The sequence below is a fragment of the Choloepus didactylus genome, chromosome 4 (assembly GCF_015220235.1).
Source record: "Choloepus didactylus isolate mChoDid1 chromosome 4, mChoDid1.pri, whole genome shotgun sequence".
Classification (NCBI taxonomy): Eukaryota; Metazoa; Chordata; class Mammalia; order Pilosa; family Megalonychidae; genus Choloepus; species Choloepus didactylus.
The window spans coordinates 151,294,886-151,311,300 of NC_051310.1; positions in this window are offsets into that span (position 1 = coordinate 151,294,886).

The following is a 16,415-nucleotide window of genomic DNA, read 5'->3' on the forward strand; positions in this document are numbered from 1 at the left end:
CAGATATTTCCTTCTAGCTATTCCAACACACTTAGAACTAAAAAGGGATATCTGTATAGCCCATAAGAATACCCTCCAGAGATCTCTTGACTCCAATTGAAATCTCTCAGTCACTGCAACTTTATTTTGTTTCATTTTTCTTCCTCCTTTTGGTCAAGAAGTTTCTCACAATCCCACTGTGCTGGGTCCAGTCTCATCCCTGGGAGTCATGTCCCATGTTGCCAGGGAGACTTACACCCCTGGGGGTCATTGCCCATGTAGGGTGGAGGGCTGTGAGTTCACCTGCCATGTGGGCTTAGAGAGAGAGAAAAAGAGATAGGGCCACATCTGAGCAACAAAGCAGTTCTCTGGGGGTGACCATTAGGCACAATAATTAGTAGGTTTAGCCTCTGCTTTGCAGTAACAAGCTTCAAAAGGGCAAGCCCCAAGTCTCATTGCTCATCCTACTAAATTGTTAGTCCTCAGTGTTTGTGAGAATATCAGTAATAATCCAAGTGTGTCAGTCCAATATTTCTCCAGTTCCTCAGGGGGTCCCAGCAAATATATTTTTATTCTCTGCCCAAAGTACTTTGGGATGAATCAGGATTTCACACTAAACTGTACCAACCTATAAGCTCTCCCTTCCTATTCAAAGTTGTAATTATTGTTTGAATAAACTGATTGTATAGGTTGAATTATTTAGTGTTCTATAGAAAATATAGATCTATATAGAAATATAGAAATATATATAGAAATAAATATAGAAATATATATAGAAAATATAGATCCTTGGTCTCACACAAAGTTTTAAAACACAGTCAAAATCATCCTTTACCTTTTGGCCTGATTTGCCTTGGTCCTAACCTGATCTGCATCACTCATATCTCTAATTGAAGTCTGAATTCTTTTTCAGCTTGTTTTTTTAGCAGTTACTGTATGAGGTAATACTGACATTCATATCTGCAAAGCACTAGCTCTGAGTTTCAGGTGTCACACAGATACCCAAAGTGCCAAAGACTGGCCAACATCTCAGAATTTAGAGATAACCATTACAATTCAATTCCAGAATAGATGTGACTGTTGCAAGAGCTTATAATCTAGGGACCATTACAATAAGCATTCCCCTGATAAGCTGTGCTCTATAATTCGATTCTTAGAGTATACACGTTATAGTTAGTCCATAATAGTGATGCATTATAATGTTTCTTTTTTCATTTCTGGTGTACTTCACTTAAAATGCAGTCCTTAAGTTTCATTAACTTAATTGCATGTCTCACAGCTTCATTCCTTCTTGCAGCTGCTCAATAGTCTATTGTATGCATACAATACAGTATACCATTCTGTTCATCAGTCAATGTACACTTAGGCCTCCTCCATCCATAGCAAACTGTAAATACTGCCACCATAAACAACAGTGTGCAAATATCCATTTGTGTCCCTGTTCTTAGGTCTTCCAAGTATATATCTCATAATGAAGTTGCATGACCTTATGTCACCCACATACTTAGCTTCTTGTGGAACCACCACACTGTCCTCCAGATAGGCACCACCGTTCTACATCCCCACTAACAGTAAATAGGTACATCCCTCTCTCCGTGTTTCTTCAGCACTTGCATCTGTCTGTTTATATTTTTCCCTGCAATTTTATTGAGATAAATTCACATACCATACAATCATCCAAAGTGAACAATCAAGTGTTCATAGTATTGTCATATAGTTGTGCATTCATCACCACAATCAGCACTTGAACATATTCATTACTTCAAAAACTTTTTAAAAAATAAAAAGATTAAAAAAATTAAATACCATACAATACAATAAAACAATAAGGTCAGGCAACAACACCACTACCAGGAATCCTCACCCCTCCCTTATATCCCCCTCTCATAGTCATTTAGCTTGCCTTTGTTACATTTCATGGAAGCATATTACAATGTTATTGTTAACCATAGACTCCAGTTTGCTTTGATTATATTTTTCCTCAATACCATTCCTTTTTCCACACCTTACAGTGTTGACATTCATTTATTCTCTCACATGTAATAATATTTTTATATTTGTACATTTAGTCAACATAATTGACCACTCTAGGTTTCCCTGAGTTATACAGTCCCAGTCTTTATCATTTATCTTTCCTTCTGGTGTCATACTTGCACCCAGCACTCCTCTTTCAGCTTTACTCACAGACAATTTGTTCAGTGTACTTACAATATTGTGCTACCATCACACAGTATTATGCTATCGATTTCTGGATCTATACAATCAATACTGTTGTACATTCAGTACTCCTTCAGCATCAAATGCCTGATTTCTACCCTCCTTCTATCTCCTGATAAGCTGTGCTCTCAGTTTTACTCTCAAACTTTGCTCATTGATGTTAGTTCACATTAGTGAGACCATATAGTATTTGTCCTTTTGTTTCTGGCTAACTTCAATCAAGATAACTTCCTCAAGGTTCATCCATGTTATTAAATGTGCCGTGACTTTGTTCTGTCTTACAGCTACCTAATATTCCATTGTGTGTATTTACCACAGTTTGTTTATCCACTCACTCATCCATTGATGGGCATTTGGGTTGCTTCCATCTCTTGGCAATCATGAATAATGCCACTAAAAGTTTACAAATGTCCACTCATGTCTTAGCTTTCAGTTCCTCTGAGCATATACCTAGTAATGGGATTGCTGGATCATATGGAATTCTATGTTTAACTTCCTGAGGAACTGCCACACTGCCTTTTAGAGTGGCTGCACCATTCTACATTCCCACCAATGGTGAATAAGTGTGTTTCTTCCTTCACATCCTCTTCAGAACTTGTAATTTGCTGTTTCATTGGTAATGGCCATTCTAGTAGGTGTGAGGTGACATCCCATGGTGGTTTTGACTTGCATTTCCCTAATAGCCAGTGATATTGAGCATCTTTTCATATGTTGTTAAGCCATTTGTATTTCATCTTCAGAAAAGTATCTGTCCATGTCTTTTGCCCATTTTTTAATTGGACTCTTTGTCTTTCTGTTGTTGAATTGTAGGATCTTATTTTATATTCTGGGTGTTAAACATTTATCTGATATGTGGTTTCCAATTATTGTCTCCCATTGTGCAGGCTGCCTTTTACCATTTCTGACAAAGTCCTTTGATGTACAAAAGTTTTTAATTTTAAGGAGATCCCATTTATTTCTTGTTTGCTCATGCTTTGTGTGTAGTGTCTAGGAATCCACCTCCTATCACAAGATCTTTAAGATATTTCCCTACATTTTCCTCTAAAAGTCTTATTATCTTAGCACTAATATTTAGTTATTTGATCCATTTTGAGTTAATTTTTGTATCAAGTGTGAGATAGGAGTTCTCTTTCGTTCTTTTGGATATGGATATCCAGTTCTACAAACATCATTTATTGAAGAGGCCGTTCTCTCCCAGTTGGTTTGCCTTATCAAAGATCAATTGCCCATAAATGAGATGGTCTAATTCTGAACACTCAATTTGATTCCATTGGCCGGTATATCTATCTTTGTGCCAGTACCATGCTGTTTTGGCCACTGTAGCTTTGTAGCATGCTTTAAAGTCAGAAACTGTGTGACACCCCACTTTGTTCCTCTTTCTCAAGATATTTTTGCCTATTCAGGGCACCCTGCACTTCCAAATAAATTTGTTTATTGGTTTTTTCTATTTCTTCAAAGTAAGTTGCTGGGATTTTAATTGATATTCCATTGAATGTATAAATAAGTTTAGGTAGACTTGACATCTTAACTTTATTTAGTCTTTCAATCCATGAACATGATATGTTCTTCCATATTTTTAGGTCCTGTTTGATTTCTTTTAGCAGTTTCTTTTAATTTTCTCTGTATAGGTCTTTTGTGGCCTAGTTAAGTCTACACATAAATAGTTGATTCTTTTGGTTGTTATTGTAAATGGAATTTTTTTCTTGATTTCCTCCTCCTGTTGCTCATTAATTGTGTATAGGAACACTACTGATTTTTGCATCTTGATCCTGTAGCCTGCCACTTTGCTATATTCATCAATTACCTGCAGTAGCATTGCTTTAGATTTTTCTGGATTTTCTACATAGAGGACCAGATCTTCTACAAACAGTGAAAGTTTTACCTCTTCCTCTCTGGTTTGGATGACTTTTATTCCTTTTTTTGCTGAATCACTCTAGCGAGAACTTCCAGCATAATGTTGAATAACAATGGTAACAGTGGGCATCCCTGTCTTGTCCCTGATCTTAGAGGGAAAAATTTCAATTTTTCCCCATTGAGTATGATGTTACATTGGGTTTTTCATATATTGCCTTTATCATATTAAGAAATTACCTTCCATTCCTATCCTTTGAAGTGTTTTCAATAGGAAAGTCTGTCAAATTTTGTCAAGTGCCTTTTCTGCATCAATCAAAATGATCATGTGGTTCTTCCATTTTGATTTATTGACATGGTGTATAACATTAATTTATTTTCTTGTCTTGAACCAGCATTGCATACCTGGAATAAATCCTACTTGATCATGGTGCATAATTCTTTTAATGTGCTGCTATATTTGAATTGTGGGTATTTTGTTGAGGATTGTTGCATCTATATTCATTAAAGAGGTTGGTCTATAATTTTCTTTTTCTGTAGTATCTTTTTCAAACTTTAGTATTACAGTGATGTTGGCATCATAGAATGAGTTAGTTAGCTTTCCCTCTTCTTCAATTTTTTTTGAAGAATTTGAGCAGGATTAGTACTAATTCTTTCTTGTATGCTTTGTAGAATTCACATGTAAAGCCATCTGGTCCTGGGCTTTTCTTTTTCAGGAGCTTTTTGATGACTGACTCAGTCTCTTTACTTGTGATTGGTTTGTTGATGTCATCTATTTCTTCTTGAGTTAATGTTGGTTGTTCATGCTTTTCTAGGATATTGTCCATTTTGTCAAAGTTGTCTAGTTTATTAGCAAACAGTTGCTCATAGTATACTCTTATTATCTCCTGTATTTCTGTGAGGTCAGTAGTTATGTCTCCTTTCCCATTTCTGATTGTGTTTCTTTTCTTTTCTTTTCCTTTTTTTTTTTTTTTTTTTTGATAGTCTATCTAAGGGTCCATTAATTTTATTGATTTTCTCAAATAACCAACATTTGGATTTATTGATCTCTATTATTATCCTGTTGTGGATATCATTTATTTCTGCTCTAATCTTTGTTATTTCCTTCCTTCTGTTTGCTTTGGCATTAGTTTGCTATTCTTTCTCTAGTTCCTACAGGTGAACAGTTAATTCTTCAATTATTTTCTCTTTCTCCTCTTTTAATATAAGCATTTATAGCAATCAATTTTCATCTCAGCACCATCTTTGCTGCATCCCATAAGTTTTGAATGTTGTGTTTTCATTTTCATTTGCCTTGAGGTATTTACTAATTTATCTTGTAATTTCTTTCTTTACCCAGTGGTTGTCTTAGTGTCTGTTGATTAACATCCACATATTTGTGAATTTTCTGACCTTCTGCCTGGTATTGATTTCCAACTTCATTCCATTATGATCTGAGAAGGTGTTTTGCATAATACCCCTTTTTTTTTAAATTTGCTGAGACTTGCTTTGTGACCCAATGTGTGGTCTATCCTAGAGAATGACCCATGAGCAATTGAGAAAAATGTGTATGCTGTTGTTGTAGGGTGTAGTGTTCTATAAATATCTGTCAAGCTTAATTCATTTATCATACAATCCAACATCTCTTTTTCCTTATTGATTCTCTGTCTAGATGTTCTATTGGTTGAAGATAGCAGCTTATTGAAGTCTCCAACTATTACTGTAGAGGTATCTACTTCTCCCTTCAGTGTTGTCAATGTTTGCCTCATGTATTTTGGGGCACTCTGGCTCAGTGAATAAATATTTATGACTGTTTTCTTAATGAATTGTCCCTTTTATTAATATATAGTGTACTTCTTTGTCTCCTTTAATTGTTTTACATTTGAGGTCTAATTTGTCTGACATTAATATAGCTACTCCTACTATTGTTATTTTTGACTGAAATATCTTTTTCTGCCCTTTCACTTTTAACCTATATTTGTCCTTGTATCTGAAGTGAGTTTCTTGTAGACAGCATATAGATGGGTTTTATTTCTTAATCCATTTTTCCAATCTATGTCTTTTTATTGGGGAGTTTAATCCATTGACATTTAGTGTTATTACTATAAGGACAGTACTTTGTTCTACCATTTTGTCTTTTGAATTTTATATGTCATATCATATTTTTTTTCTCTCTCTCCTTTTACCCTTCCTGATAGTCTTCATTTCTAAACTTTTCTCCAAACTTCTCTCTCCTTTCTTTTCCTAACTGCCTGCTGTACTCCTTTTAGTATTTCTTGAAGCATGGGTCTCATGTTCACAAACTCTCTCAGTTTTTGTTTGTCTGAAAATATTTTAATTTCTCCCTCATTTCTGAAAGACAGTTTTGCCATATATAGAATTATTGGTTGGCAGTTTTCTCTTTCACCAACTTAAATATATGATACCACTGCCTTCTCTCCTCCATGGTTTAACAGAAAAATCTGTATATAGTCTTATTGAGCTTCCCTTGTATGTGATGGATCACTTTTCTTTGCTGCTTTCAGAATTCTCTCTTTGTCTTTGACATTTAACAATCTTATCAGTATGTGTCTTTGAGAATGTTTATTGGGATCCATTCCATTTGGGGTATGTTGAACTTCTTGATTCTGTAATTTTATGTCTTTCATCAGAGTTGGGGAATTTTCAGTGATTATTTCTTCTATTATTCTTTCTGCTCCTTTTCCCTTCTCTTCTCCTTCTGGGACATCCCTACCATGTATATTCATGGACTTCATGTTGTCATTCAGTTCCTTAGACCCTGCTCATACTTTTCCATTCTTTTTCCTATCTCTTCCTTTGTTTGTAGGATTTCAGATGTCCTATCCTCTAGTTCACTAGTATTTTCTTCTGCTTCTTCAAATCTGATGTTGTAAGTCTCTATTTTGCTTTTCATCTCTTGTTGTGCCTTTCCTTACTATAAGTTCTGCAGTTTGTTCTTTCAAGCATTTGAGTTCCTACTTATGTTTTTTCAGTGTCTTCTTAAATCCTTCATATCTTTTGCCATATCTTCCCTCAGATCATTGATTTTATTTTTGAATCAATTTAGGAGATTTGCTTATTAATTAGTTTTTTCAATTCCTGTATCTCAGTTGAAGTGTTGGTTGGTTTGTTTGGCTGGTCCATATTGTCATGTTTCATTGTATGGTTCATTAATTTTAGCTGTCTAGGCATCTGATTTTCTTGTTTAGTTTGTTCTAGATCTTGTTTTCACAATTTTACTTATGGTTTTCTTGTTCATTGGCTTTATTCTCTATCCTTTAATGTTCAGTTCAACTTATTATAGACCCCTATCATAATTTCTGTTTAATTGATCAGAATTTTTCACATCTTGTTTTTCTGTTTCTTGATTTGCCTCTAGGTAACCTTTTTGTGAGAGGGTCTCCCCACATATGATCTACCCCAATCAGATTTTCCCAGTCCACACAGGCCCAGGTCTAAGGAGGAATGTATGGAGTTTCCCTGAGAATGAGACCTTGCAGGTTGTCAGGCTCTCCTCTAATGCCTCTAGATTCTGTGCTTTGCTTATCCTGTCTAACAGGTGGTGCTTGTCAGCCCACAGCTCCCCACCAGTGTAAAGAGGTGCCAAAGGTGCCTTTAATTCTCCACAATCCCTGTCCCTACAAGGTGCATGGCTGAGTCAAGCTGGTTTCTGTTTTCCAGTCCCTGGGCTCTGAGTATTCTGAAGGAGGGATGGACTTGAGGTGGGCCCTGCCTCCCTTGTCTGGGGAAGTTATGTCCTTTAGGGAGTTGTCTCCCCTACTATGCTCATTGCTTTGTCTCTTAGCTCTGCCCTTGCCTGGGTCCAGCAGCCAATTGCAAATATCTGAGGCTTTCTTTAATGAGCTACTTAGAATAGTTATTTCACCAATAAATAAATAAATAAATAAAAATAAGAAAGAAAGAAAGGACAAAAGAAAGAAAAAGAAAAGAAAAAATAAAACAGAAAGAAATTCATTTACAGGGCCTTTCCACAGCCCCCTAGTTTTGTCAGTCTCAGTATGGACTATTTGAAGATAAGCATTTTAGGCTATTTTCTCTTTTACCTGAATAGTTACTTTCAGACAACTTTAATTCTTAATTCTGCCCTTGCCCAGGGTAGGGCTGAAGCATGACCTCTGATGGGTTATTGAAAAGTAAAAAGATAAAGAGTTGGTGAGCAAAAAAGGAAAAGCAGAAAAAATAAAACAAAAAACCTTTTCAGAGCTGGACCGCAGCAACCCAGATTTGGAAGCAAGAGCTGCAAGCGTTGGTACTTGTTTCTATGTACCCCTTTTTCTTTGAGCCCAGCCATTTTCCAGTATTCTGAACACCTCCAATTCCAGAAGCCTCTGATTTTTTGCTGTTGTTGTCAGTCCCACCTCCTCTTTACTGGATTCCTCCTGGCTCCTTTCATGCCCACTCCTGGTTTATCTGTACTTTGAGCTTTTATTAAGCAGTCCAAATTTGTTAATTAATTCTTCAGTTGGGGCCAGGTTGAGCCCCCTTCCTCGCTCCCAGCACAGATTGTTTCTTTTCCCTCGAGGAACCAGCTCCAAGACAATCTGCCATGCCTGGGGGTGGGGGTGGGGGGTTCACTAGCCCCTGGCTGAAGAAATTTACAGTTTTGTGCTTTTATCTCAGCCATTCCACCCATTTCACATTGGTGTACAATGCCTGACTGGTGACAAAAGTCCCAGAAATGGCTGCTCCCTAAAGCTCCTGGCTATTTACCAGATGTCTTAGAGGAGTAATTAGATACCACACCTCAGCACTCAGCCATCTTGCCCCACTTCCCTGCATGATATGTATTTTAACATTCGTTTCCTTTCTACCTGCCTGTTTGGTTATATGACTCTAGTACAGTCTGGATAGGCTCATTTGTGTTTTGTCATTTGATAGTGAACTCAATTTCAAAAGGAGACATATGTGGTCAGCATTAAGCAGCTGACCCTCTAGAGAGGTTTTTATCACCTGTTTGCCAAATGCTTCATAAGTTTCATTGTTCCCTGAGCTGGGCCATATTTCATATTGATGTTTTGGGTTAAAACTCTTCTGACTATGCACAGAATATGGGTTTAAATCCAAACTTTTAAATGAGCAATTTCATCATTATGATATCCATGAGAAAATGTTTTTTTGAAACATAGACCAGGCTAGTGTGGAAATATATTTTGATCTTTTCTTTGTGCTCCTGAGGACACTTTTCTAGTCCACACCTTCACTGTGGGAAGGTGCTTTGTGGGTTCCAGGTATAAAGGCTCTAATTCTACTGCACAATTTTGCACAGATAAAATTTCCCCCATGGCCCTGCATTGCTTATCATTTTCAATACCTGAAATCACTTCCCAAAACATTTCTACCCCCAATGCATTCCATTAAGTCATTTGTTTATTTTGAAGAATGCACCAGAATTTGTAAATTTGTTTAGGGAAGGGTTTCAGATTACCTAAATCTCAACAGTTTCAGAAATAGAACTGTTATATTTTCCTATTCCATAGGTATCATGTGCAGAGCAAATGAAATATTATATTCAGATCCAATTTTTAAAGCATATAGTGATCATTGAATGTAATTTTGGCCTTATCATCATCCTAATCATTATATGATTCAGCCCTATATTAGATTATTTTTTAATTCCATATTTCAGAGAAAATCAGTTCAGATTGCACAATGTTACATTATGAAGGAGAAAACGTAATCAGAATTAGCTCCTGTTCCATGCTACCATTGCTGTCACATACTCTATTTCAAATGTGTAACTCAGCTTTATGCTGGGCTTTCTCTCTCAAGTTCTAGAAGTCACAAGAAGATACTTACCTTACTTGTTTGACTTGCTGATTTTGAATGTGGTCAACTCATTTAACTTGTATGACTCTTAGTTGACTCTTAGTTTTATGATTCATAAAACAGGAATTAGACTAAGAGTAATTATCATCTATTAAATCTACATGTGAAAATACAGACTTCTTTTGAGAATCCATAGGAATATTCTTGTACTTTTAGAGAGCATTGAAAAATGTGTATCCTCAGTAATGTTCTATTGGTTGGTGTAGATTAGAGTCCATGGTGGGGAGATAGGCATGGGAATATATAAAACAAAAGCACACAGGTAGCAGTGTTGGTGAAAATGTTTATTTATATATGGAGAGGCACCTGCTATTGTGTGTAGTCATCGACCCATTAACTTTGAGTGGCAATGATGAACTTCTGTTTAATACACTGGGACAAAACAATATTAATTGTGGACACAGGGTTTGCTATTTACAGCATAGTTAATAGAAAATATGAATAGAAAATATGCATAGTGCAGGGGTCGACATATGGCTGCATATCTGTCATATGCCATGACCAACAGGAGCATCATTTCTGCACCACCAAAGGCATGCTGAAAGAATATCTGGGCCATGCAGCCTTCAAAAGAGATGGTCTTGTGCTTCTGGGTTCAGATAATGACTTTTGCAAACAAATCTCTTCACTATTTTACCTGTAAATTTATATAGATTATACTAAGAATCTGGATTGCAAGAAATATTATTCCTATATACAAAAAAAAAAAAAAACAAACAGTTATCTCAATGCATTTACTTCCTTGGTTCAGATAGAAATAATTTTAATATCAAGTTTTATAAGTACGTGTGTTTGTAAATATGCAAAGTGAGAAAAAGGGGAAGTTTGGATCTGTAATTAAATTTATTCTGCATCCTAAAAATGGGGAGAATAGTGCAACAATATCATTGTTGGTAAAATTTTTAATAATACCTGACATATCAAATGAGATGACTACAAATACCTGTAAATTAAATCCTAATCTGAAGCTTTTAAAATACGATTCATAAATCATGTTTTAAATCAGGTACTAAATGCTAGTATCTTACATTAGTATTTGATGCATGTTTATATTAAGTTGGGCAGAATTACAAATTTGATAGAAAAAATATTCTTTAGAGGAAAAGGAAGACTTTTGTTAGTAAAATTATTTTTAGTTGAATAAAATAATTTCATAAGCAAAAGATAAGGAGTCCCATTCTCTTGTTTTTAAGGTAGTTTTTCTTCAATTACAAAAGCAAAGAAAATGTGCCCTATGATATATCAGACATAGCAATAACTCATAAAGGAAGGTGCATTGACCTGAATTTTATTATGGGCCATTATTTGTCACAAGGGAAAGCTGGGAGACTGTCAAGAACTCACTTATTGACTCATCAGTTTTCGCATTGCTGTTATTACTTACTTATTTCTTAAAGCATAGATCAAGGGATTTAAGAGAGGGGTGAAAACAGTATAGAATATTGAGAGCTCCTTAACTGCTGGGAAGTTGCCAAAAAGCCAGGCATAGGGTCACCACAGTGACGTGGGCAGTCAGGGTGGCCCGTGCCTTGGCCATGCTCACTGAGGAACGACGTCGCACAGTGACCAGGATGACTGAGTAAGAGATCAGCAAGAGCACAAAGGTGATAACAGAAATTAGACCACTGTCTGAAACCGTCAGAATCCGGAGTCGATAGGTATCAGTGCAGGCAAGTTTGATGACTAGGGGAAGGTCACAGAAAAAGCTGTCCACTTTATTGGGACCACAGAATGGAAGGTTTACTATGAAAACCAGCTGACTTAATGAGTGCAGAATCCCAGTGATGCAGGAGCCCAGTACAGGAGCTATACATTTGTGTAAGCTCATAATGGCTGCATAGTGCAGGGGTTGACATATGGCTACATATCTATCATATGCCATGGCTACAAGGAGCATCATTTCTCCACCAACAAAGACATGATGAAAGAATATCTGAGCCATGCATCCCTCAAAAGAGATGGTCTTGTGAGCTTATGAGATCTAAATTATGGGCATGTCACCCATCAACTAGCTGAAGCTCAGTATTTTTGAAGCCCATGGATACATGACTTGTAGTCCATGAAATCACGGAATTAGAAATAATATCTGTCATTTACTATAAACTAAGAATGATAAAGTGGACCATCAATGTTGGTAAATTGTCCTTCAAAAATTTTTGTTAGAATAAACAAAGAGGCCATTAAACAACTAAAATAGCTTAACAGGATAATTTTTATAATCCCTAATTTGCCAACTGGGAAAACCTCCTCTGGTTTCATTCACTGAGAAATGATGTATGAGTGTAAGAGTGTTTGTGTGTGTGTGTGTGTGTGTGTGTGTGTGTGTGTAATAGACAATGCTCAAGGTAACATTTAAAATGTAATTTTATCCTTATATTATAGTATCTCAGTGAAGTCCAATCATTGGCCCAAGCCATATGGCAAAGAAATGACAAAACTGTAATTCTCACTGTAGAAAAATATGCTAAGGATTCTATAATACTGTTGTGGCATAATATATGATGGAGATCAATGTAACAACTAATAACTATGTGTGCCTCCATGTCAAAAGAAGTAATTTAATTCAAGCAAATATATTGGCCATTCTCTGTAGCATTATATTTATTCTATATAACTGAAATTATAAACTGGAGTGATCAGAGTGGCTGATTCTGCAGAAGAAAAATGCACTTTTGCAGCATGAAGTTTAGTGGCATATGGAAAATAAAATACCTCATTTCAGAATATTAAATAGGAGTTCAAACACATTGAGATAAATCACAGCTCAATAATATAATTGGAGTAATAGAAAATTATATCAATATAGTTTATCTACAGAAAACTATTTGAAGTGGCAGAAGTATTAAAACTTACATGAGTCATGGCTGGAATGCCATAGATTCATTAAGAGAGGTGGAATTTATCTGCTCTTTTTATTTCAGGAATTTCATAGGAATAACTTAAGGTATTATGATGATATCAAAAATGCATTCTTATATTGCTTGAAATATGCTTGTCTTTGTACTTCACACACTTTATATAAGAGGAGGTAGAGGTGAAGATGTATTTCTCATTGAAGGGTAATTTTGTCCCCGGGGGCCATTGCTAACAAGCCCTTTAAGGCATACCCTAGCAAATACTATTTCTATGTAAGGATAAATACTTTGAAATGCTACGCTTCCAAACTAATCTATAAATTAGTTACTTTATTAACTAATTATTTTATTATTTTAATAGCCTCTGGTAACTAGTGTGGAATTCATTTTATAGGAATATTTACTCACAGGTAAGATTTCTGACCATTGTCTAGAGTTGTGATTGAATTCTCATGAAGCACCTTCTTTTCGCACTTCAGAATCAGTTCAGTCCCAGTTACTGCCATTAACATTTTCTGTAAAAAGCATTGTTTCAGGCCACCTTCTAAATAGTTTAATGATAAGTATAGTAAAATATTACAATACAGCAAATTATAAATCACTTGGCAAAACAGAATGTCTTATTTTTTTCTACATCCCTCAGATTGAATTTAAGAAATTTGAAAATTGAGTATTTAATACATGCAAAACCACAGAATATCAATCAAGAATAAGACAGTTTATCTTTGAGTAGTGTATAATTTAGAAAGGGCAATTAAATAAAATAAACTGAAACATAATGCAAAATAGAATAGTTTGTATGTTATAAGAGAAGTGCAAACAAAATGATAAAAGAATTCCACTTTAGGAAAGACAGTATTTTGTTGAAAAGATCAGGAAAGACAGAAGAACAATGAAGAAGGAGGAGGCGGGTAAGTGAAGGAAGATAACACAGTGCGTATAGAACAAAATAAACAAATGCATGAGTGAAGAAAATCGGAAGTGATCCCAGAACAACTACTCCAGTTTGGCTCGAGATAGAATATGCCAGAGAGTTTTATTGGACTGTATTTTAGAAAACCTCAAGGACAGGCCTTGGGATATTATACTTAATCTATTGGAAACTGGAATGCTATTCATGGTTTCAGTGCAGGAGAATTGCTTAGGAATATGTAACTGACAGTGGCTATGGAATTAACTAGAGGGGAAAAATGCTACAGGTGAGTGCCCACTATTGAAGGCTTATGTGGAAGTTCCCTGTATGCCTATAGAAGTCATGACATGGGCATAGACAAAGAAGGGATAAAAGTAATGTAAGTATAGGAAATTCAGACTCAACTGGATGCAACAAGGGCGAAGAAGAACAGGAAAATAAGATTATAAAAACCATGCGAAAGAAGAGAGGGATTTTCTAATCCAGGGAATTTCAACTCTTGATCCATGGACCCCTGAAATATTGTGTAGTTGCCCCTTGTGCTCTAAGGAAAGTGGAGCCTCCCAGTCTCCACCCATTTCCAGTCTGCTGCTACCAGGACAGCTTTCCACCTACGTGTTTGTATAGTAATCTCATGTAATTTCATATTTTAAAAAGTGTTTCAGTGCTTATTTTTGATTGACAAATGAGTGATTTAGCTCAATCCCCTTCTTCTATACATGTGGAACTGAAATTCAAGTAAGTGAGTAAATTTTTCAAGATTCCAAAAACCATGGAGCAGTTTTGAGTAAAAAACATGCCTCCTGACTGAAAGCCCATTTCTCACCATAGTGGAATGATTTATTCAACCAGCAAAATTATCAAAACAGAGTTGCCCCTACTGTAGAAGTATTTGATGGACTTCATAAATATTAATTAGCAGCTGCTTAGATATCACTACATGGGGGACCATGTTTTGATGGAAACTTTCTATGGATTTGGAAATAAATGACTGAGGTATTAATAGTAGCTATGGAATAATATGCTTTGGTTTCCAATATGTTTGTAGAAAAGTGGCTTTTGTTCTTTACCTATCAGTATAACCCTATTCATTCAATATTCATTAAACAATATTTATTTCATGTCTACCAAGTACCAGTCAATTTTCTCAGCTTAATGCATAGAGTAAATGAAACAAACAAATCCCCTGCCCTCAAGAAAAGTGTTGTTGGGGGATGTCAGCTGACGATAAAAAAGAAAAAAAAAGTACAATATATAGCATGTTAAGTAGCAATAAATAGCACAGAGCAAAATATAATAAAGAGAGGGATATGGATTGTTGAAAATGCAGTTTTAAGTAGGGCTTTCAACGGAGTCTTCACTGATGTGACTTTAAGAAAAGACCTGACTGAGGTTGAAAAGTAAGCCATGCAGGTGTTAAATGGAAGAGAATTCTAGGAAGAAGGAATAGCAGGTAAAAAGAGCCTGGGGCAAGGAGCTGGAATTTTCTAGGAACAGAAACAAGACCTTTAAGGAAACATCATTGTCTCTAGTGATGGGATCTTAAAACTAAAACCGAAACCCTTAAACACATCACTACTTATGGGCAGGTCTTAACCGAGGAACTGTTTCTTTTTCTCCTTTTCCTCTTCCTCTTTTTCCTGATTCTATCCACAGCCAATCTACTAATAAATTCTGTTTCCACCTCTTTATACATCCTGAATATAATTACATTGAAAGCCCATAATATTTTTGAAGGTGCTGTATTAGCTTAAAATAAAAGAGACCTTTAGGACTCCAAATGTTCATAGACCTGAAGTAAACTAAAAGAACTATTCAGCAGCAAATATAGGCCGTTTCATATGAATAATGAAGGGTTCAGAGAGTGGAACTTAGTTCTGTCGAGTTCAATGAATTAGGAAACCACCCAGTTCCTAGTCAGGGAACATTTCCTGCCCTTGGAGTCCTGGAATCTAATGAAATATGTCCAGAATAGCTATGGGCTAGAGACTACATGTACTTTTATTTCCCCTCTTTTTGAATTGGCATGTCTATTGCAATTATCTGTTCCTTTTTTCACCATTGTAAGTTGGGTATGTGGGGAAGAGAGCAATGACACCATTTCATTCAGACATATCCATATGAAGAGGATCTAAGCTCAAGAAACCTCATACATATCTGAAGTTGATACAAAATAAGTAAATAAATAAATAAAAATAAAAAGATCCTGGACTTCTAGCCAAATGGCGTAATTGGATGAGACTATGGAACTCTTTGAATTGAGTAAGCATATTTTCCACATGGGAGGGATGTAAATAATTGTATCCAGAGAGCAAACTGTGATAGGTGGAAATCACACAAAAATGTTTTGCATCCCCTTTGAACAAGAGACGGATGTTTCCTTACCCCTTCATCTTGCTTAAGCTGTAAATAGATTGACCAGTAGAATGTGCCAAGAGTGCTGTCATGTGAATCCCATAATTGAGCCCTTAAGAGGCGAGCAGTTTTCACTGCCACCCTGCTGGGACACAGTGCATGTGTAAAGAAGATCAGTAGGCTACTGAATGATGACACACCATGTGGAAAGAAGAAACCCTACTGGACCCCAGACATTGATGCTACTCCAGCTGAATCTGGTTTGAATCAGTGTGTCTGCCAGAACATCATGTTCTTAAAGCTAATCCATTCCTGTAAGTGTAAACCTTTTATAAATAGGCCCTTCTGATGAGGTTACTTTGGTTAAGGTGTGGCCCAGAGTAAGTCTGAATCCTCTTACTGGAGTCATTTAAAAACAG